The following is a 23,319-nucleotide window of genomic DNA, read 5'->3' as shown; positions in this document are numbered from 1 at the left end:
TTAAAATACATAAAAACAAACTCAGAAGAATAGATAATATTCCCGTGGTATTGAAAGTCTAAACTCCACAATAATATATTAACAAATAAGCCAAAAATAATTCAAGTATAATCAGAACAACAACAACAACAAAATATAAGTTAAATATGAATGTTTCTCTCTACATTGAGTGGAAAAGTCAACAAATGGTAGAAATGAGAAAACTAAAAAAGGATTTGGGGGTGAATGCATCTATTTTAATAAACCAGATTGTTTCTAAATTGGGTATGGGAACTTCTCTCACACATAATGTTTATTTTTATACTACTCTCCCCCTTAAAAATAAGGTGTTTACCATGTGAGCTGAGCACACTCAAGTTTTCTGTTGTACATGGATGCAAATGCGGCTTCAGTCCTTTCCCTCCTACATCTAAGGGGAGTTTGTAGCTCCTCCCACCAAGAGGCATTGTCTATTTCCCTTTCTCTGGAAACTGGGCTTGCTTTTTGCCAGTAGAATGAGGTCAAAGTGATCATGGTCCAGTTCAGAGTCTAGGGCTCCAGAGACGGTCCGTGCTTCCACTCTGTTGGAACCTGGCCACTGCCATGTGGACAAGTCCAGACTGGCCTCCAAGAAGGATCAGAGACCACATGGAGCCAAGCTGATTCAGCCCAGCCATGGGCCATCTTAGAGCAGCCAGCCCGAGCCAACCCTCCTGCTGACCACAGGGATGTGAGTGAGCCCGGCCAAGATGCGCCAAGTGCAGCCCAGATCAGTGGGTCCACGCCGCAGATGCATTGACTTGTCAGGAATAATCAGGGGTTGTTCTCTGTAGCCACTAAGTTTTGAGGGGTATTGTTCCACTACAACAGATAACGGAAACACGTTCCCAATCATTATGCCAGAGAACCAGTTGAACCCGAATGTTACAATAGCTTTGGCAGACCTCTCTCTGATTGGTATTGCTGTGGTGGTGCTTTTCAAGGCAGTTTAAGAAAACAAGCCATCCAAGTTCCTACCGTATAGCACAGAGAACTATATTCAATATCTTGTAATAATACATCATGGAAAAGAATCTGGAAAAGAATATATTTATATATATGTATAACTGAATCACTTTGCTGTACACCTGAAACTAGCATAATATTGTAAATCAACTATATCTCAATTTCTAAAAGTTTCAAAAAGAAGCCATCCCATCTGTACCATTTTTCTAGATTTCACATATAAGCAATATGATACGATATTTGTTTTTCTTATGGTTTCTAAGTCTATTCACGTCTCTGCAAATAGCACTATTTCATTCCTTTTTACGGCTGAGTAATATTTCATTTATATATGTACCACATCTTCTTTATCCACTCCTCTATTGATGGACTTATTTACAAAGCAGAAATAGAGACACAGATGTGGAGAACAAACGCATGGATACCAAGGGGGGAAAGGGGGTGGTGGGATCAATTGGGAGATTGGGACTGACATATAATCACTAGTATGTATACAATAGATAACTAATGAGAATCTACTGTAGAGCACAGGAAACGCAACTCAATGCTCTGTGGTGACCTAAATGGGAAGGAAATCTAAAAAGGGGTGGATACATGTATACTTACATAAAGCTGAATCACTTTGCCTTACCACAGAAACTAACACAACATTGTAAAGCAACTATACTCCAATAAAAATTAATTTTAAAAAAAGAAGCCATCTCAGAATTATTTAGTCTGAGTGATTAACAGAAAAAACAACCTCAGCAGGTAAGTTCTGGCAGAACAATAGCTCCTTCAAACCTCCAATGGTCTGCTGAGGCTTAAGGAGTTAGAGTTCACTTTGGCAAAAATGATAAAAAACACACGTGCCAAAAAAATAAATTAAATAATCCCATCAAGTTCTACTCTCTATTATATCACTCAACCATGTTCACTAAGACTTAGGCACTTTCTTCTTAATTTATCAATAATTAGCTATGACTTAATGGTAAGCACAGGACTAAGTGAATCACCGTTCACTTCATTTTTTTTGAAGTTGTAGGTGGGATTTTGTTCTCTCTACTCTTAGCAGATCATTCAGTATTCTTTTGTCCTGTGCAGAGATAAAAATCTAGGCACCTGCCAAACAGAAAGAAAAGAAGAGAAATAGGGTGAGGTAGGTGGGAAGGAAGGGAAGCTTTGTTCAGTGTAACTGCTCACTGGCCTACATGAAATAGAATAATGAATTAACTAACAACCTGACACAAATTGAGGTGTCCATGGAGGTGTAGACCTTTAAAGCATATCTCAGTTGCCACAGTTACCATTTTGCAGAATGAAGCAGTGGAATTACCCACTGCGATTTTGGCTGCATTTCTCATGGGGGTTCGATACATTGTTTCAATTTTGATAGCCCTTGCCTCCACTTAGCTATGATAGTTTCCATTCTAATTGTGCATTGTTTTAGGTGATGGCTCATTTTCTGATGTATTTGTACTATGTCAAAAGACGAGATTTTTTTAATCATCCTTTCTTTTTGTTTTTTTGTTTTGTCGTATCCTTCCAAATGATGCCTATATGTGTATTGTTTATTGATTTATAATTGAATATAGTTTTATTACTACTCAAGGAGTTTTGGAAATTCAGAGTTTACCTCCTTATGAAATAGAGAACCTTTTGTTTTACTTACAAAATTCTGGAGTTGTGACATCTGTGATTTGTTAATGCACCTTCTAAACCTAAATTTGTCCAATGTAAATCTTTAAGAATCCTTTAGCTATAGAGATGAAATAATAGCAGACACTCAAATGACTCTTTGTCCCTGCCTTCTATAGTGAACATTTTTTTCCCCAGGAATCCCTAGAACCCATTTCCCCCCTCTTCCTTACTAACTTCTTCCTGGTTTGTTTGTTTTTTTGGTTTTTTGGTGTTTTTTTTTTTTTTTTTTTGATCGCACCGCTACGCATGTGGGATGATCTTAGTTCCCTGACTAGGGATCGAACCCTCACCCTGTGCATTGGCAGCACAGCATCTCAACCACTGGGCTGCCAGGGAAGTTCCGGAGACAGTTTTGGGTAAAGTAGACAAAGATAGTTTTATTGCTTTGCCAGGCAAAGGGAGACACATCCTCACTCCCAGTTCCATTCAGTCACGTATTTGCTTAAGCTAATCAGTATATCCCATTTACTGAGTTTTTCTTGGGCCTATCAATGTGTCCCATTGACCTAGCCACAGGAATTAGTCCAGGGATGGGAGCAGGACATAAGGCAGGCCAATCAGGGGGAGGAACATGACCCAAGCAGACCAGTGACAGCTGGAACACATGAGCCAGTCAGGGCCAGGGGATTCCAGGATTTGTTTGAGCTTTTGTGAGCTTCTGAGAGCCCACTTCAGACCACACAGGGAGCCTATCTCAGGATGGAAACAATCTTGAAGAAGATGTGCTAAGGAAGGGAGAGAGGGGAAAAAAAACAAAAACAAAAATTGGGTCATAGACATCGTCTGAGCACAGAATAAAGCCTCATCTGAAACATTCCCTCTGGGTTGCTCAAGTAAAGGAGCCAATAAATGCTATTTTTTTAAAACCAGTTTGAGTTGTTTTCTGTTGTTGTTGTTGTTTGACATAGACTGTTCTAATCAAAAAATTAAAATTTGAAACAGAACTATCTGAAGATAAAATGGCAAACCTTGGAAATTAATGAGTTTCTACTGAAGAATATTCCAGCAGGAAAGGGATACTAGAGAAGAAATTCAGGCATCAGAGGAATGGTTTGGTTTTAGGACCCTTTTGGTCCTGATTGCAGATCAAAACACATGAGGGCCAGATCCAGGCTAAACCCACAGCCCATCCCACCCAGATGGGTAATCAGGTCACAGACATGGCAACGAGAGAGAATAAACTCAAGTCAAACACTCAGACACCCTTGAAATAAGTGATGCACCAAAGAATTACCCCGGGTTCCCTCTTTTTTCACTATGGGGATTTTAGTGTGAGGGAGTCATCTGGGAAAATGGAAACCCCTCTAGACAAACTGGGAAGCCAAAGAGGGGCAGGATGGCAACACAGAGATGGCAGCTGCAGGAAGCTGGTGTTCCCCTAGGCTGGAGGTTCAGAGCAGGGAGGTAGTGTTATCAGAGCCCAGGGGGAGGAGAGAGGCCAGAGCCACTGAGGACAATCAGTTATTACCAGTGATGCTGCACACGTCAGACAGAGAGGAGGAAAAATAGCCCAGTCTCCTCCCTCCTCCCACACAGTCGTCTCTTGTGAGGACCTCCAGGTATGAACACAGCCAAAACCCCTGATCACGGACCCCAGGAAACACAGCCTGCAATTATCAGCTCTTCTGTGATGCAGAGCAGAGCAGGAGAAGGGCAAGGAACAGATCCGATCCAAGGACCAGCTCAGGATCTAATCTACACAGGGTGATGCTCTTTCACTTTCTGAAGCACATCTACCCCAGTTATCAGACTGATGGGGGATAAAATTGTAGGATTTTTTTGTCTCCATCCATAGTCATATTGAAGCCAAGATTTGAGGCTGTTTGTAAAATTCCCAAGATATTTGTTAAACTCGATGTTATTTATTCAATCAGAGCTTGATGATTTACAGTAAATGCCTTGCATACTCCTGATCCTCCCACTCAGAGCCTTCATCTCTGACAGTTTCTCCATCTCACTAAATAGCAGCCCCACAAAGGGGAAGCCAGGGTGAAGTGAGAGAGTAGCATTGACATATATACACTAGCATTGACATATATACACTAGCATTGACATATATACACTAGCATTGACATATATACAGTAGCATTGACATATATACACTAGCTATAATAGATAGCTAGTGGGAAGCTTCTGCATAACACAGGGAGATCAACTCGATGATGGATGGTGACTTAGAGGGCTGGAGTAGGGAAGGTGGGAAGGAGTCATGGGAGGGAGGGGATATGGAGATATATGTATAAATACAGCTGATTCACTTTGGTGTACAGCAAAAATTGGCACAATGGTGTAAAGCAATTATATTCCAATAAAGAGCTTAAAAAATAATAATAAAGTTAAAAGGATATAGCACGAAAGAAAGGAAGAAAGAAAGGAAGAAAGAAAGAAAGAAAGAAAGAAAGAAAGAAAGAAAGAAAGAAAGAAAGAAGAAAGAAAGAAAGAAAGAAAGAAAGAAAGAAAGAAAGAAAGAAAGAAAGAAAGAAAAAGAAAAAGAAAGAAAGAAAGAGAAAGAAGGAAAAGGAAAGAAAGAAAGAAATAGCAGCCCCATCCTAACAGGGCAAAAACCTTGACTTCTTTCTATCTCTCTCACCCCAGATCACATCTGTCAGCAAAGCCTAATGGTTCTACTTTCAAAATCTACCCAGAAGCTGAATATACCTCCGTTTGCAGTGTTACCACTCTCACCCCCATCAACACCATCTTTACCTGTATCACTGCAATCGCCTCATAACACTTCTCTCTGCCTCTGCTCCTGTTCTGCCTCACCCTACACCACGGAGTAGCCAGGGTGATCCTTTTAAAATGCAAGTCTGTTCCTGTCATACCTCTGCTCAAACCTCCGACGGCTCCTGTCTCCTCCTCTGTGTCTTAAGTTCAAGGAGATCCTTCAGGATCAAGACCACTTCAAGTCAAGTAAATTCATCTTAGATTATGACCCCGCTGTCATTAAAAACATGAGATCAGGCTACAGTTTTGTGGTTTTTAAAAAACAACAGTTCAAACCAATTGTCCCTACCATGGCCTATATTACTATTCCAAGTTCAAAGCACTTGTCCTGACGCAGAGTAAATAGTTGTTGCAAGGTATAAATGTTGAATGGATGGATGGCTGAATATATTAAAAAAATATGAGATGAATATAAAGATGACAAAGTGATTTGAGCTGAACTGTAGAATACAAGTTCTTCGGTCAGATTATTTAGATGGGCTTTGAAAGCAATTCATCCAAACTATGACCTAAGCTATATATAAACTATGTTATATAACATATTTTTGCAAATCTGGGCTTAGAGAAAAATGGTTGAAAGGATAAGAATTAACCCATACAATACAGATCTTTCCAAACCAGAAGTTTGAAAACTTCTGCCCAGCACCAAACTCTATGCCTTTAGCAAGCTACCTGAGCAAAGTTGACTGTTGAATGAATGAGTCAATCTTCTTTCCATGAAAAGTAAACTGAGGCCCAAATGGTTCATTGAGTCAATTTTTAAAGAAGTAATTACTGCACATCCATTATAGGTCAGGCACCAGATACGACATAAATAAGTCCAACATGAACAAAGCAGAAATAGATGCTGGACTCAGGATGCTGGGAGAGACCACCTTTGAACAAGTAACTATAAGGGATAGGCGTACTACAAGTACAGAGACAGAGGGTGCTGTGGGAAATGTAACAGAGGGAACAAATGAAGTCTAAGAGTTTAAGTTGGGACTTAAAGTAGAAGATAACAGAGAAAACCAGTTCAGTGGTTCCCAAACTTCAGCATGCCTCAGAATCACCTGGAGGGCTTGTTAAACTACAGATGGCTGGGCCCAGTCCCAGCATTTCTGATTCAGTAGATCTGGGCCATGGCCTGAGAACTTGCATTTCCAATACATTCCCAGATTAAGGCTGATGCTACAGTTCTGGGGGCCACATTTTGCGAACTACTGAGCTAGAAAAAGATGGGGACCAGAGACTGGGGAAACTGTCCTCCAGTGCAGCGGTCCCCAACCCTCAGGCCGCAGACCCCTACTGGTATGTGGCCTGTTAGGAACCGGGCCGCACAGCAGGAGGCGAGCAGACGGCCGGTGAGTGAGCGAAGCTTCATCTGCCGGTTCCCATCCCTCCCCATCGCTCCCCATCACTCCCCGTCGCTCGCATCACTGCCTGAACCATCCCCCCCTCCTCTGTCTGTGGAAAAATTGTCTTCCATGAAGCCAGTCCCTGGACCGCTGTTCTAGTGTGTGGGAAGCCCTTCGTATAAAAGAGCAGGGAATTGAAACAGTGCTTTGTATCCATCAGAGTCCCAGCAAGAAACAGTGGTACACTTAAACAGGGTAATTTAGGAGAGTTTAATGAAGTGACTGCTCACAAAGGTTTACTCAGGGCTAAGGGAAGCCAACCAGGGAAAGGAGGGCCAGCAGCAACGTGGAGCCTGAACCCATCCTAACACTTAGGGGCACAGGAAGGGAGCAGTAAAGGAACCAGACAGAGCTGGAGTCAGAGGAGAAAGCCTCCCGGAGGAGCTGTGGCCTTCGCTAGAGAAATGTGGCTATTTCCCACCTGGTGGGGAGGGAACCTCTATTCATCTTCTCCCTTGATCTCCCACTTCCCAGCCTCATTTCAGGGCCAGTCGAAAGCCAAAGGTCAAGGAAGCTCAGTAGATGCAATCCCTAGAAGTCAGCCTCCTCCAGTGCAGAGAAAGAAGAAAGAGCACGAAGGATGGATCTGGGGAGGCAGATTGAGAACACCACCCTTGGGCTAGAGGAGGTGGGCCATCAGGGTATCATGGAAGACTTTGTAACCAGTTTTGCATTGCTGTGCAACAAAGCACCACAAACGTAGCGGCTTAAAATAGCACACGTTTATTATCTCACATTTCTGCAAGTCAGGAGTCCAAGCCTGCGTAGCTGGGTCTCTGTTTCAGGGTCTCACCAGGCTGTAACCAAGGTGTTGGCCAGGCTGCTTTCTCATCTGGAGGTTTGACTGGGGAAGATTCTGCTCCTGAGCTCATTCAGGTTGTTTGCAGAATTTAGTTCCTTGCAGTTATAGGACTGAGGGGCTCAATTCCTACAGGCTTCCTGCATTTACTTGACATGTGGGCCTTTCCAGAGACTTTCACAACACAGCTGTTTACTCCTTCAAGGCCAGCAGGAGAGTAAGAATGATTCTAGTGAGGTGGAGTCTTAAAAAACATGACATAAACACTGGAGTAACATTCCATCACCTTTGCCATATTCTACTGGGTAAAAGCAAGTCATAGACTCACTCACACTCAAGGGGAGGTTGCCTTAGAGTTTGTCTGTTGTACCATACGACATTGTAAATCATCAAGAATTTGATACTTTATCGTGACGCCAATAAAGAGAACACATTCAAAGAATGTGTGGACTGGAGGGGTGGCAGAATTAGGTCTGCACTTTAATCAAAGCTCACTCTGGTTCTCATACAGCAGATCAACAGGAAATGCAGAGCGTCCACTTAAGATCACACAGTTAGTTAGTGGCGGGGCCAGAGCTCCAGCTCTTTGAGCGTCACCATGCTCCAGCAGTATTACGGAGTCCCTTTTTATTCCATGAAGCCATATTTCTCTGCATATACAAGATGATGAAATGTCACATTTAATAGCATTGCATTAATATGAAGGATAGAGAAGTAACAGAGAGACTATTTTGGTTAGCAAATATTTGGACGTGGTCTTACGTAAAAATCTAAAACAAATTCTGAGTTTAGTTTTTCCCCTTTTACAACGTTTATACGTGTGGAATCATTCTTTAGGGAAAAAGTTATGTTTCCTACCTGTCATCAGAGGTAGCACTGGATCCCTCAGAATAAAAGAAATCTGAGTTTACTTACCTTCCGCCTCTGCTGCTGGCTCACCTGGATTTATGCAGGCCATCCCGCATGCTGCTGGTAGGAATGGGATTAGGTATAAACTTTCTGGATAAACACAGCAAAATATGTATTTAAAGACTTGCAGTGGTGTGTTGGTTCATAAGAACCAATTGTTAATTTTTCAAAAAAATTTTAAGGGAGGGGGTAAGCCATTGGGAGCTTGAAATCAACTATGGTGGGAGTATTTATACCCCAGAAATGGGCAAATACTATTTTCTTCACATCTTTATTGGAGTATAATTGCTTTACAATGCTGTGTTAGTTTCTGCTGTACAACAAAGTGAATCAGCTATATTTATACATATATCCACATATCCCCTCCCTCTAGAGCCTCCCTTTCACGCTCCCTATCACACCCCTCTACGTTGTCACAAAGCATCGAATTGCTTTCCCTGTGCTATGCAGCAGCTTCCCACTAGCCATCCATTTTACACTTGGTAGTGTATATATGTCAGTGCTCCTCTCTCACTTCATCCCAGCTTCCCCTTCCCCCACTGTGTCCTCAAGTCTGTTCTCTACGTCTGCGTCTTTATTCCTTCCTTGCCGCTAGGTTCATCAGTACAGTTTTTTTTTTTTTATATTTTTCTTTAAGAACTTTTATGGAGATACAATTGACATACAATAAACTGCATATATTTAAAGTATACAACTTGATTTTTTTTTCTAATTAGTAATATGTAAATGGCAATCCCAATCTCCCAATTCATTCCCCTCCAACACCCCTCGCTTTCCCCACTTGGTATCCATATACTTATTCTGTACATCTATGTCTCTATTTCTGCCTTGCAAACCGGATATATGTATTAATTTTTCTATAGTCCGCATATATGTGTTAATATATGATATTTGTTTATCCCTTTCTGACTCACTGCACTCTGTATGACAGTCTCTAGGTCCATCCATGTCTCTACAAATGTCCCAGTTTCATTGCTTTTTACGGCTGAGTAATATTCCACTGTATATACATACCACATCTTCTTTATCCATTCATCTGTTGATGGGCATTTAGGTTGCTTCCATGTCCTGGCTATTGTAAATAGTGCTGCAGTGAACGTTGGAGTGCATGTGTCTTTTTGAATTATGGTATTCTCTGGGTATATGCCTGGGAGTGGGATTGCTGGGTCATATGGTAACTCTATTTTTAGTTTTTCAAGGAACTTCTATACTGTTCTCCATAGTGGCTGTATCAATTTACATTCCCACCAACAGTGCAAGAAAGTTCCCTTTTCTCCACACCCTCTCCAGCATTTACTGTTTGTAGATTTTCTGATGATGCTCATTCTAACCGGTGTGAGGTGATACCTCATTGTAGTTTTAATTTGCATTTCTCTACTAATTAGCGATGTTGAGCAGCTTATCATGTGCCTCTTGGCCATCCATATGTCTTCTTTGGAGAAATGCCTATTTAGGCCCATCTTCTGCCCATTTTTTGATTGGGATGTTTGTTTTTTTGATATGGAGCTGCATGAACTGTTTTTATGTTTTGGAGATTAATCCTTTGTTGATTTCTTTGCAAATATTTTCTCCCATTTTGAGGATAGTTTCATCTTCTTTATAGTTTCCTTTGCTGTGCAAAAGCTTTTAAGTTTCATTAGGTCCCACTTATTTATTTTTGTTTTTATTTCCATTACTCTAGGAGGCGGGTCAAAAAGATCTTGCTGTGATTTATGTCAAAGACTGTTCTTCCTACATTGTCCTCTAGGAGTTTTATAGTGTCCAGCCTTACATTTAGGTCTTTAATCCCTTGTGAGTTTATTTGCATGTATGGTGTTAAGGAGTGTTCTAATTTCATTCTTTTACATGCAGCTGTCCAGTTTTCCCAGCACCACTTATTGAAGAGGCTGCCTTTTCTCCATTGTATAGCCTTGCCTCCTTTGTCAGAGATTAGTTGACCATAGTTTATCTCTGCGCTTTCTATCCTGTTCCATTGATCTATATTTCTGTTTTTGTGTCAGTAACATACTGTCTTGATTACTGTAGCTTTGTAGTATAGTCTGAAGTCACGGAGTCTGACTCCTCTAGCTCCATTTCTTTTTTCCCTCAAGATTGCTTTGGCTATGCGGGGTCTTTTGTGTCTCCATACAAATTTTAGGATTTTTTGTTCTAGTTCTGTAAAAAATACCATTGGTAGTTTGATAGGGATTGCATTGAATCTGCAGATTGCTTTGGGTAGTATAGTCATTTTCATAATGTTGATTCTTCCAATCCAAGAACATGGTATACCTCTCCATCTGTTTGTGTCACCTTTGATTTCTTTCATTAGTGTCTTATAGTTTTCTGAGTACAGGTCTTTTACCTCCTTGGTTAGGTTTATTCCTAGGTATTTTATTCTTTTTGTTGCAATGGTGAATGGGATCGTTTCCTTAATTTCTCTTTCTGATCTTTCATTGTTAGTGTAAGAAATGCAAGAGATTTCTCCGTGTTAATTTTGTATCCTGCAGCTTCACCAAATTCATTGATTAGTTCAAATAGTTTTCTGGTGGCATCCTTAGGATTTTCTATGTATAGTATCATGTCATCTGTGAACAGTAACAGTTTTACTTCTTCTTTTCCAATTTGGATTCCTTTTATTTCTTTCTCTTTTCTGATTGCTGTGGCTAGGACTTCCAAAATGATGTTGAATAGCAGTGGTGAGAATGGACATCCTTGTCTTGTTCCTGATCTTAGAGGGAATGCTTCCAGTTTTTCACCATTGAGAATGATGTTTGCTGTGGGTTTGTCATATATGGCCTTTATTATGTTGAGGTAGGTTCTCTCTATGCCCACTTTCTGGAGAGTTTTTATCATAAATGGGTGTTGAATTTTGCCAAAAGCCTTTTCTGCATCTATTGAGATGATTATGTGGTTTTTATCCTTCAATTAGTTAATATGGTGTATCACATTGATTGATTTGCCTATATTGAAGAATCCTTGCATTCCAGGGATAAACCCCACTTGATCATGGTGTATGATCCCTTTAATGTGTTGTTGGATTCTGTTTGCTAGTATTTTGTTGAGGATTTTTGCATCTAAATTCATCGGTGATACTTGTCTGTAATTTTCTTTTTTTTTTGTAGTATCTTTGCCTGGTTTTGCTATCAGGGTGATGGTGGCCTCATAAAATGAGTTTGGGAGTGTTCCTTCCTCTACAATTTTTTGGAAGAGTTTGAGAAGGATAGGTGTTAGCTTTTCTCTAAATGTTTGATAAAATTCACCTGTGAATCCATCTGATCCTGGACTTTTGTTTGTTGGGAGGTTTTTTAATCACAGTTTCAATTTCATTCCTTGTGATTGGTCTGTTCATATTTTCTATTTCTTACTGATATAGTCTTGGAAGGTTGTACCTTTCTAAGAATCTGTCCATTTCATCCAGGTTGTCCATTTTATTGGCATATAGTTACTTGCAGTAGTCTTTTATGGTGCTTTTTATTTCTGCAGTGTCCTTTGTAACTTCTCCTGTTTCATCTCTAATTTTTTTGAGTCCTCTCCCTCTTTTTCTTGATAAGTCTTGCCAGAGGTTTATCAATTTTATTTATCTTCTCAAAGAACCAGCTTTTAGTTTTAGTGATTTTTGTTATTGTTTTCTTTGTTTCTATTTCATTTATTTCTGCTCTGATTTTTATGATTTCTCTTCTTCTACTAACTTTGGGTTTGTTTGCTCTTCTTTCTGTAGTTTCTTTAGGTGTAAGTTTAGGTTGTTTTTTTTGGGATTTTTCTTGTTTCTTGAGGGAGGGTTGTATTGCTATAAACTTCCCTCTTAGAACTGCTTTTGCTGCATCCCATAGGTTTTTGATCATTGTGTTTTCATTGTCATTTGTCTCTAGGTATTTTTTGATTTCCTCTTTGATTTCTTCAGTGATCTCTTGGCTATTTAGTAGTGTATTGTTTAGCCTCCATGTGTCTGTGGGTTTTACAGTTTTTTTCCCGTAATTGATTTCTAATCTCATAGCATTGTGGTGGGAAAAGATGCTTGATATGATTTCAATTTTCTTAAATTTACCAAGGCTGGATTTGTGACCCAAAATGTGATCTATCCTGGAGAATGTTCTGTGTGCACTTAAGAAGAATGTGGAATCTGCTGTTTTGGGATGTAATGTCCTATAGATATCTATTGAATCTAGCTGGTTTATTGTGTCATTTAAAGCTCATGTGTCCTTATTAATTTTCTGTATGGATGATCTGGTGTAAGTGGGGTGTTAAAGTCCCCTGCTATTATTGTGTTACTGTCAATTTCCTCTTTTATAGTTGCTAGCATTTGCCTTATGTATTGTGGTGCTTCTATATTGGGTGCATAGATATTTATAATTGTTATCTCTTCTTCTTGGATTGATCCCCTGATCTTTGTGTAGTGTCCTTTCTTGTCTCTTGTAACATTTTTTATTTTAAAATCTATTTTATCTGCTATGAGTATCACTACTCCAGCTTTTTTTAATTTCCATTTGCATGGAATATCTTTTTCCATTCCCTCACTTTCTGTCTGTATGTGTCCCTATATCTGAAGTGGGTCTCTTGTAGACAGCATATATATGGGTCTTATTTTTGTATCCACTCAGCCAGGCTGTGTCTTTTGGTTGGGGCATTTTGTCCATTTACATTCAAGGTAATTATTGATATGTATATTCCTACTACCATTTTCTTAATTGTTTTGTTTTTGTTTCTGTAGGTCCTTTTCTTCTCTTAAGTTTCCCGCTTAGAGAAGTTCCTTTAGTATTTGTTGTAGAGCTGGTTTGGTGGTGCTGAATTCTCTTAGCTGTTCCTTGTCTGTAAAGCTTTTGATTTCTCCATCAAATCTGAATGAGATCTGGCTGGATAAAGTATTCTTGGTTGTAGGTTCTTCCCTTTCATCGCTTGAAATATATCTTGCCACTCCCTTCTGCCTTGCAGAGTTTCTGCTGAGAAATCAGCTGTTAACTTTATGGGAGTTCCCTTGTACGTTATTTGTTGTTTTTCCCTTGTTGCTTTTAATAATTTTTCTTTTTCTTTAATTTTTGTCAATTTAACTACTATGTGTCTTGGTGTGTTTCTCCTTGGGTTTATCCTGCCTGGGACTCTCTGCACTTCCTGGACTTGGGTAGCTATTTCCTTTCCCATGTTAGGGAAGTTTTCAACTATAATCTCTTCCAATATTTTCTCGGGTCCTTTCTCTCTCTCTTCTCCTTCTGGGACCCCTATAATGCGAATGTTGGTGTGTTTAACGTTGTCCCAGAGGTCTCTTAGGCTGTCTTCAGTTTTTTTCATTCTTTTCTCTTTATTCTTTTCCATATCAGTGATTTTCACCATTCTTTCTTCCAGGTCACTTATTCGCCCTTCTGCCTCAGTTAATCTGCTCTTGGTTCCTTCTAGTGTATTCATTTCAGTTATTGTGTTGAATATCTCTGTTTGTTTGTTCTTTAATTCTTCTAGGTCTTTGGTAAACTTTTCTTGCATCTTTTGATCTTTGCATCCAGTCTTTTTTCAAAGTCCAGGATCATCTTCACCATCATTATTCTGATTTCTTTTCTGGAAGGCTGCCTATCTCCACTTCATTTCATTGTTTTTCTGGAGTTTTAGCTTGTCCCTTCATTTGGTACAAAGTCCTCTGCTTTTTCATCTTCTCTATCTTTCTGTGGCTGTGGTTTTCACTTCCACAGAACAAAATACTGCTGATACTGCTTAATACTGCTATCTGCCCTCTTGTGGAGGAAGCTATATAAGAGGCTCGCGGGTGCTTCCTGATGGGAGGGACTGATGGTGGGTAGGGCTGGCTGGGCGGAGCTCAGTAAAACTTTAATCTGCTTGTCTGCCAATGGGTGGGGCTGTGTTCCCACCTTGCTGGTTGTTTGGGCTGAGGTTACCCTGCACTGGAGCTTACAGGCTCTTTGGTAGGGCTAATGGTGGACTCCGGGAGGGCTCACGCCAATGAGTACTTCCCAGAACCCCTGCTGCCAGTGTCCCCTTCCCCACTGTGAGCCACAGCTGCCCCTCACGGCTGCATGCAACCCTCCAACACTAGCAGGTAAGTCTGGTTCGGTCTCCTATGGGGTCACTGCTCCTTCCCCCTGGGTCCTGATGCTCACACTATTTTTTGTGTGCTATCCAAGACTGGAGTCTCTGTTTCCCCCAGTCCTGTGGAGGTCCTGCAATCAAATCCTGCTGGCTTTCAAAGTCTGATTCTCTGGGGATTCCTCCTCCCATTGCCACACCCCGAGGTTGGGAAGCCTGACATGAGGCTCAGAACCCTCAGTTTAGTGGGTGGACTTCTGTGGTATAACTGTTCTCCAGTTTGTGAGTTGCCCACTCAGTGGTTATGGGGTTGGATTTTATAGTGATTGCACCCCTCCTGCTGTCTCATTGTGGCTTCTCCTTTGTCTCTTGATGTGGGGTGTCTTTTCTGGTGAGTTCCAGTGTCTTTCTGTCAATGATGGTTCAGCAGTTAGTTGTAATTCCAGTGCTCTTGCAAGAGGAAGTGAGTGTACATCCTTCTACTCTGCCATCTTGAACTGTCTCCCAGTACCGTTTTTTAGATTCCATATACATGCGTTAGCATGCGATATTTGTTTTTCTCTTTCTGACTTACTTCACTCTGTATGACAGACTCTAGATCCATCCACCTCACTACAAATAACTCAGTTTCATTCCTTTTTATGGCTGAGTATTATTCCATTGTGTATGTGTGTCACACCTTCTTTATCCATTCATCTGTTGATGGACATTTAGGTTGCTTCCATGTCCTGGCTATTGTAAATAGTGCTGCAATGAACATTGTGATACAAAGCTACAGTAACGAAGACAGTATGGTACTGGCACAAAAACAGAAATATGGATCAGTGGAACAGGATAGAAAGCCCAGAGATAAATCCATGCACTTATGGTAGCCTTACCTTTGGAAAATACTATTCATACAAATCAAGGCTTTCTTACCCCTTTGCAAGCCAGTTATTAAGCATTCACCAGCACAGCAATGCTTTAAGATGTTCAAACTCTCCCAACAACTCTACTGTAAGAAATATTGAGAGAAGCACATAAATATTTATGTATAAGAAATGTGTTTGTCAAAAAGAAAGTTGGAAATAACCTAAATATCCAGAGGAAGCAGCAGGTTAACCAAAATGCTATGCAGCTACCAAAATCCTACTTTTAAGTCTGCTTGATGACATGAAAAATCATTCACGATATAACAAGGGGAAATCAGAATATCAAACTCCAGATAGGGTATAAGAGGAATTTTGTGAGAAAATAGTATGTAGGTATATAGAAAGAGAATTTTATTTTTTCCAGTTTTATTGAGATATATTTATTTGACATATAGCATTGTATACATTTAAGGTATACAACATAATGACTTGACATATGTATATATTGCAAAATGATTACCACAATATGTTTAGTTAACATCCATCACCTTATACCATAGAATTTTTAAAAAACCAAAAACCTGAATAGTAGCAACAATATCTTTGAATGGTAGGATAAAGTTGACTTTTATTTTCTTCCTTATATTTTTGTGTATTTTCTCAATATTCTATGATAAGCCTGTATTGCATTTGTAACCATGCAAAAAAGATGCTTTCAAGAAAAAAATAAGTTCGGAAGAACCTGGGAGATATAAGCTTAAATTCAAACATCGTTTCCTGCTTACCAGACATTTGCCATGCCAAACTGACACCTACCAGTCAAGGATAAACGACACATTTTCTGCATCCCAGGCGTAATAAGATAGGTAGTGATTCTGGATCATGGGGGTTCTGTGCATTTTTAGTCCTCTGAGGTTTTCAGGATGTGGACAGTTTCAGTTTTCAGAACATTGCATAGAATTGCACTTCTAACCTCAAACCCATAAAAGCAGTGAATTAAGCACGTAACTTACCACATACAGGTTAGTCTCCACTTAACCCCCATTTCAAGGCCTCTCAATTACAGGAGCCTGTTTTCCCACATAGAAGGACGTGAGCTGGGGGGCTCCCTGGGCTCCACCTCCAGCTCACTCCTCTGATGGCTCTTTTGGAGCCAGCTTTTCTGAAGGTCACATGCATTCTGATCTGCTGTCTGCCACGGAGATTGTCCGCCATGCCCTCACCATGGGGGACGCCTGCTGCTGACCAGCTGTGCCAGTGACCAGAAGTAAGTCCTGATTTCACTGATGAATGGTCTCAACTGAAAAAAAAAATGCACACCCTAAAAGTTGAGAATCATGTTTTATTTGGTGGACTTCTTGAAGACTTAAGCACAGGAGACACCCTCTCAGATACCTCTGAGCGACTGCTCCAAAGAGGTGAGGGAGGAGCCAGGATATATACGAGTTTGTGCAACAAAATCCAGGTAGTTGGAACATCAAAAGATTACTGTTAATTAAAGAAAAAAAATCTCAAGTTAATGAATTTAGCCCCTTTCTATGAATGGGAAGATGCGAGAGTCTGAGCTTCATGAAATTATTCCATTGATGTGCACCTCAACTCTCTAGGGCCAGGATCCTATTCTTTTCCATCTGAATCCCTTCAGGGTGCACCACTGGGGGCAGCTGCAGTGGCTGATGGCTTGAGGGTCGCAACATCCTTTGCTTGTTGATATCACAGGGACATTGTTTACTACAACAGGCAAACCCAGATCTAACCCACATTATCCAATCAACTTTATAAGTAATCAAGGCACTCTGACTTCCCATTCTCCAGAATATATCTATCAATTCATCCCACATTTGAAAGGAAGAGAATGAGGTGTTGATTCTCAGCTTCCTTTAACCCCCAACACTATCCATCAGTGTCTTTCTAGAGTGGATACTGCTGAAGACCGAGGGTCATGTATGACATTCCCATTTTTCTATCCACAGCACTTGGTGTGCACATTTATGCACATAGAAGGGCACTATAGAAGATTGGGGGTGGAGGGGATGAAGAGAGCTGGTCAGAGAAGAAGATACAGAAGGAAATTAGTTCTCAATCATATTTCTTACTGAATTCAGGAGAGTAGAACCTTTTTCTCAGGCAGATTTTGGCGAGTTCTCCCCATTCTTGGTTTAATGGATGGCACAGCATTTGTAGCTTAAATAATTTATAGTGATCGATGGGCAATAACACAGGGTGAAACTGGGTCTCATCAGAGAAAAATCCTTAGTAGTGACAGACAGGGGAGAGGTATGGCTATCAGCTCTTAATTACATTCTGTCTTCTCCTGGCTTTCTCCTGTTCTCTCTTCCTCCCCTAACACATATTTTATTTTATTTATTTTATTTTTTGTGTCATTTTTTAAAATTTTATTGGAGTATAGTTGACTTACAATGTTGTGTTAGTTTCAGGTGCACAGCAAAGTGCATCAGTTATCCATATACATATATCCATTCTCTTTTAAATTCTTTTCCCATATAGGGCATTACAGTGTATTGAGTAGAGTTCCCTGGACTATACAGTAGGTCCTTATTAGTTATCTATTTCATATATAGTAGTGTGTATGTGTCAGTCCCAATCTAGTGAATTTTTCAAGTGGGGGAGACCTCTTAGTAGTCAATGCAACTTCCTGCTTCCTTGGCTGAAGCCCCCTGACTCACTCACTCCTGCAAGTCACAGCACCATTTCCTCCTCATCAATTGGTACCAATTAAACACCTTCTAGGTAGAGAAATAATTTGTTTAACTGCATAAGAAAATGGCCACTTCAAGCCCTTTAAGAGTTTTGGTTCTCAATTACCCAGCCTTCCTTCCCCCGTGAAGTGATAATTAGAGGCTGGATGATAACTGGATTACCAAGGACATCTCTCCTGACAGTCGTTTACCACCTAATCAAGTGTTAAGGTCGTAAATTATGCATTTCTCAACAGCATTCAGACCCCATTTGAAAACAATTTGAAACAGTTCAAGAGTTCCTAGATGGTCTTCAGTTTTACAGGGCTGTGAAGGGTCCTGCTTAAAGAAATTACCTGCTTAGAAGAATTACCCAGTTAAAGGAATTACCCACTTAAAGGATTCAAAGTGTAAGGCTCGCTCAGTTCTTTAATCAGCTGCAGATCATTATTTTTTTAACTGACAATTGAGTATCCAGCCCCCCTCCCCCACCCCACCCCCCTCAACCCCAATAAAGGGAAAACGGGGTGTTTCTCAGTGTCAACATACCTCCCCAGGGAGCCTGGGTAAAAAGAAAGATTCTAGAGAGAATTTGAAAAGAGAAAAAAAAAGGAAAGAGAAGGCAAATCCTTACAACTTTGTTTTTCTCATGACTTGTCCAAAATCAGATCCGAAAATTAAAAGTTTGAGACTTAAGACTACAAAGTATGTTTCTCATTTCTGATTCAGAGGGAGGAAAGTATTCTAGGTGGGTGGGGGGTGGAGGATGTGCCCAGAAAGAGTGGACAAGAAGGTTCCACACCTTGATCTGATCACGTTGAAAGGTAACCAAGCTTCCTTTAGGCAATGGGCTCTTGTGACGATACTGGCTGACTTAGAACCGTCACTGCCATCACCCGCCATGTCTGCAAAACTTCAGTGACCTGAGCTACAGTCAGGTCGTAAAAAGCAGCCATCCCCACGGTCTTATACTTTACAGTAAAATTTCTCCATCACTTGGTCTATCCGGTCCCTCTGCCTTCCCTCCACTCCTTGTGACAGGAAGGTGATGCTTCAAAGGCGCTGGACACCATGCACATTTATGACAGCATCTCTTCTCCCTCTTGAGTAACAGCAGCCATGCTTCTTTCCGAGCCTGGGAATCTGTTTACAAGCTCAGTCTTCCTTTTAGAAGGAGGAATGGTGTAATTGAAAGCACAGATTACACCGCGGAATTATACTAAGAGAAGGATCCATCTCCAGTCCAGCCCAACTCAATTAGGATATTTTTACTGCTTAATTTGATCTGAAGAGCCTCACAAAAAGAAAAAGAAAAAAAAAGCCTGTCTTCTTGGAGGAATAGGCAACGTGTGGCACATGGTTTTCGTCCCTCTTTCTCTTTCCCCTTCTTCCATCTCAGTAATGTCCCACATACTAATAAAAATATGAACCAGAAATACAAAATGAAGACAGCGCTTTCTCATCTCTTAAGCTTTATTCACTGGAACAACCTAAGTTGTTTGTGTGACAGTTACATTGAGTCTCTTCAAAATAAAGATCCTTTATTTCAGTATATTTATTAGAAGAAAAAAAGAGAGAGAGAACAGAGTTGGTGTAAGATATATGCAGGATAATTTTAACTGGGCCAATGCCTAATCTCCATTCCTAGATTTCTTTTTTTTTTTTAATTATCAGTATTATTTTCTATTGAGTTCTTGCTCTGTGCCAGTAAGTGTGCTACAGCACTTAAGATGCGTGATCTTATTTAAACCTCAACACAGTATTATAAACAGTATTTTGCAGATGGATTAACCATGGCTTGGAGAGGTGAAGGAGCCTCTCCAGGAAGTCCTCCCAGGTAGGGCTCACTAGAGACTCTAAGTTCCTTCCCCATGGGCCTTCTTCCATCTCTCCGCAGCCAGGTACTCCACCATTAACTACAGGCTAAACCATACCTCTGCGTCTGCACTCATCCTCATCGGTTTCTCCACCTTTCTGAAGCATCTCCTGCTTGCCTTCTTCCTGATGTTCCTACTGATGTACCTGTTCATGCTGCTGGGGAAGGATTTCTCAATCAAAATATCCCATCATCATCACTGTCTTGCTTAAGCCTCCATGATGGCTGCCCACGACTATTCAGTGATATCCAAGCACCATTCAGAGACCTTCACAATCGGGCTCCGACTCACCTTTGACACCTAAGCTCTGTCATTTTCCCTCAAATAGGCACGATGCTCCTGTCACCACTCCCATTCCCCCAAGCGCATTCTGCACGTTCTGGTCTCTCTGTTGCTGCTCCCACTGTTCTCTCTGCCTCTAGTCTCCGTTCCCACTCCCTGCAAAACCCTATGCACCCATCAAGAACTAACTCAAATGTCACCTCCTCCACAGCCCTTTCCTCTGCCAGCTGATATAGAATGAATCGTCCACCTGTCACTTTTCAACTCCTCTAGTCTACTTTTATCATCGTTTTATGTCTGTTTCTCTTGGGGGATTGTAAATGTCCTGAGAGTCATGAGTATATCTTATTACTTACATATACCCACTGTCTTTAGTACCTGGAATAAATAAATGCATATTTTCTAGAAAGATATTTTAGAAAAATAAATCAGGCTTTCTGTCTTCTATTTTTTTTTTCAGATCTTTTTTGCAGTATAATTGCTTTACAATGTTGTGTTAGTTTCCACTGTACAACAAAGTGAATCAGCTATATTTATACATATATCCCCATATCCCCTCCCTCTTGAGCCTCCCTCCCACCCTCCCTATCCCACCCCACTAGGTCATCACCAAGCACCAAGTTGATCTCCCTGTGCTATGTAGCAGTTTCCCACTAGCCATCCATTTTACATTTGGTGGTGTATATATGTCCATGCTACTCTCTCACTTCATCCCAGTTTCCCTTTCTCCCCCATGTCCTCAAGTCCATTTTCTACATTTGTGTCTTTATTCCTTCCCTGCCACTAGGTTCATCAGTACCAGTTTTTTAGATTCCATATATATGCGTTAGCATACTGTATTTGTTTTTCTCTTTCTGACTTGCTTCACTCTGTATGACAGACTCTAGGTCCATCCACTTCACTTCAAATAACTCAATTTCGTTCCTTTTTATGGCTGAGTAATATTCCATTGTATATATGTACCACATCCTCTTTATTCATTCATCTGTCGATGGGCATTTAGGTTGCTTCCATGATCTGGCTATTGTAAATAGTGCTGTAGTGAATATTGGGGTGCATGTGTCTTTTTGGATTATGGTTTTCTCTGGGTGTATGCCCAGTAGTGGGATTGCTGAGTCATATGGTAGTTCTATTTTTAGTTTTTTAAGAAACCTCCATACTGTTCTCCATAGTGGCTGTATCAATTTACATTCCCACCAACAGTGCAGGAGAGTTCCGTTTTCTCCGCACCCTCTCCAGCATTTATTGTTTCTAGGTGTTTTGATGATGGCCATTCTGACTGGTGTGAGGTGATACCTCATGGTTTTGATTTGCATTTCTCTATGTCTTTTACTTTTAAATGAGATTTTTAAGGCTGTGTTTTGTTTTGCTTTTTTTCGGCTGCACCACACGGCGTGCAAGATCTTAGTTCCCCGAGCAGGATCAAACCCATGCCCCCTGCAGTAGGAGCTCAGAGTCTTAACCACTGGACCACCAGGGAAGTCTCTAAAGCTGTTTTTTTAAAAAATTTCTAAAGGCCTTTTTGTTTTGTTCAAACCCAGCATCTGAAGAGTAGACCTCACGGAAAGCCACTATACTAAAATCCAGAGAAATTCAAGACTTGGTCTTGACAATCATCTTTTCCTTCTTGCTTTAACCTTTCATGTGGAGTTGCATTGTTTAGATATATTTGGTGGGGGGTCTTTTGCTCTTTGTAAATCCCGAGTGTGTGTCACATAAACAAATATTCCCCTCTCCCCGGAATATTGACAGAAATAAATCATTGCCAAGCAGACTCAGGTGATAATCGTCTGAGTTTTTGAAAGGGTTTCTTTGACCAGGATGCTGAAAAGTATGTGATAAATCATGGTGATCGTGACCGTTAAAGTAGAGTAGTTAACATATAAATCGTTTGACTCAAAGAAAAACAATGTCCCAGCTGATGTACAAATTAGGTATACACAGAGCTGGGTCCACAGATACATCACTCGGGAGGTATTTTTCAAAGACAAGCGCCCGCTCTTGTACATCCTCAAGTCAGGGAGGACAGCTGGGCTGGAGGCTCATTCTGAAAGGGCTGGGACTCCCCACATGCTCGCGAGCTCTAAGCGCAGGGTGGACGCCTCTCCAGGCCCTCATTTGGGGTGGGATTTGCACTCAGGCTTTTCACACGCTCTAAATCCTGCTTCAGGACCACTCTCCAGCCTCAGCCTTCCGTCCTCCCACACTTATGGCCAGTGCTCCAGTATCCAGATGGCCCCGTGGACAGGCAAGCCAAGCCCACAGCCTTCCCTCTCACCCAGCTTCCACTCGGTGGTCTCCATCACCCAGGCTCCCAGATTTTGAAGCATCTCCAAAGTCTCTTTCTTTCTCTCTGTATCCTGAAAGTTATCACGTTGCGTAATAATATAAAATTATCATTAAACGTCGATAAGAAAGCGAGGGAGGGTTCATGAAGACTGAGAGACAGAAATGTAAGGCCAGAGCTAAAGTGGTCCCACAAAGGAGAAAGACAGAGAAGAAAAACAGGTGCTGAGGGCAAAGCAAGATCTAATCTTTGCCAGTTATCACATGAGGATCATCACTGTTTATCACAATCATATTCCCCAAGACTGAAACCCCAGCAGCTGCCTCTATACCCTATGACATGGTCCCAAAGTTTCACTCTCCTCTGCCCTCCTAGAAGGCGTGTCCCTGGTGACCCTGTAGGGTGGGGGCTTGTGGCAGGGGAGGACAGCTGTCTTATAAAAAGGAAAAAAGGGGAGAATGAGACACTCCACAGTGTCTGCCCCATGGATGACGTGCAATGATTTGGGGTAGTAGACAGATACCATTAAATAAGATTAAATCTCAAAGTGAGAAAGTTATTCCCGAGAGGCTCAATTATCTTTAGAGCCTTGTGATGAATCAAAGCTTAGTGTCAGGTTGGTGCTACCATGTCTTTAACACCTCTTAACATTTGCACTTTTCCCTTTTTCACAAAGAGACAGCAGACCTCAGGCTCAGAATCTTGGCCGGGCTACCATAGGAAACTCGATTTTTAATGCCATTGCTTTGTGCCTGACATACTTAATGTTACAGTTATTTCCTATGTGTGCCAGTGATGCCGACTTTTCACTATATTCATAA

The sequence above is a fragment of the Hippopotamus amphibius genome, chromosome 6 (assembly GCF_030028045.1).
Source record: "Hippopotamus amphibius kiboko isolate mHipAmp2 chromosome 6, mHipAmp2.hap2, whole genome shotgun sequence".
NCBI classification, from domain to species: domain Eukaryota; kingdom Metazoa; phylum Chordata; class Mammalia; order Artiodactyla; family Hippopotamidae; genus Hippopotamus; species Hippopotamus amphibius.
The sequence above is the reverse complement of the archived record's forward strand: the minus strand, read 5'-3'. Positions refer to the sequence as shown.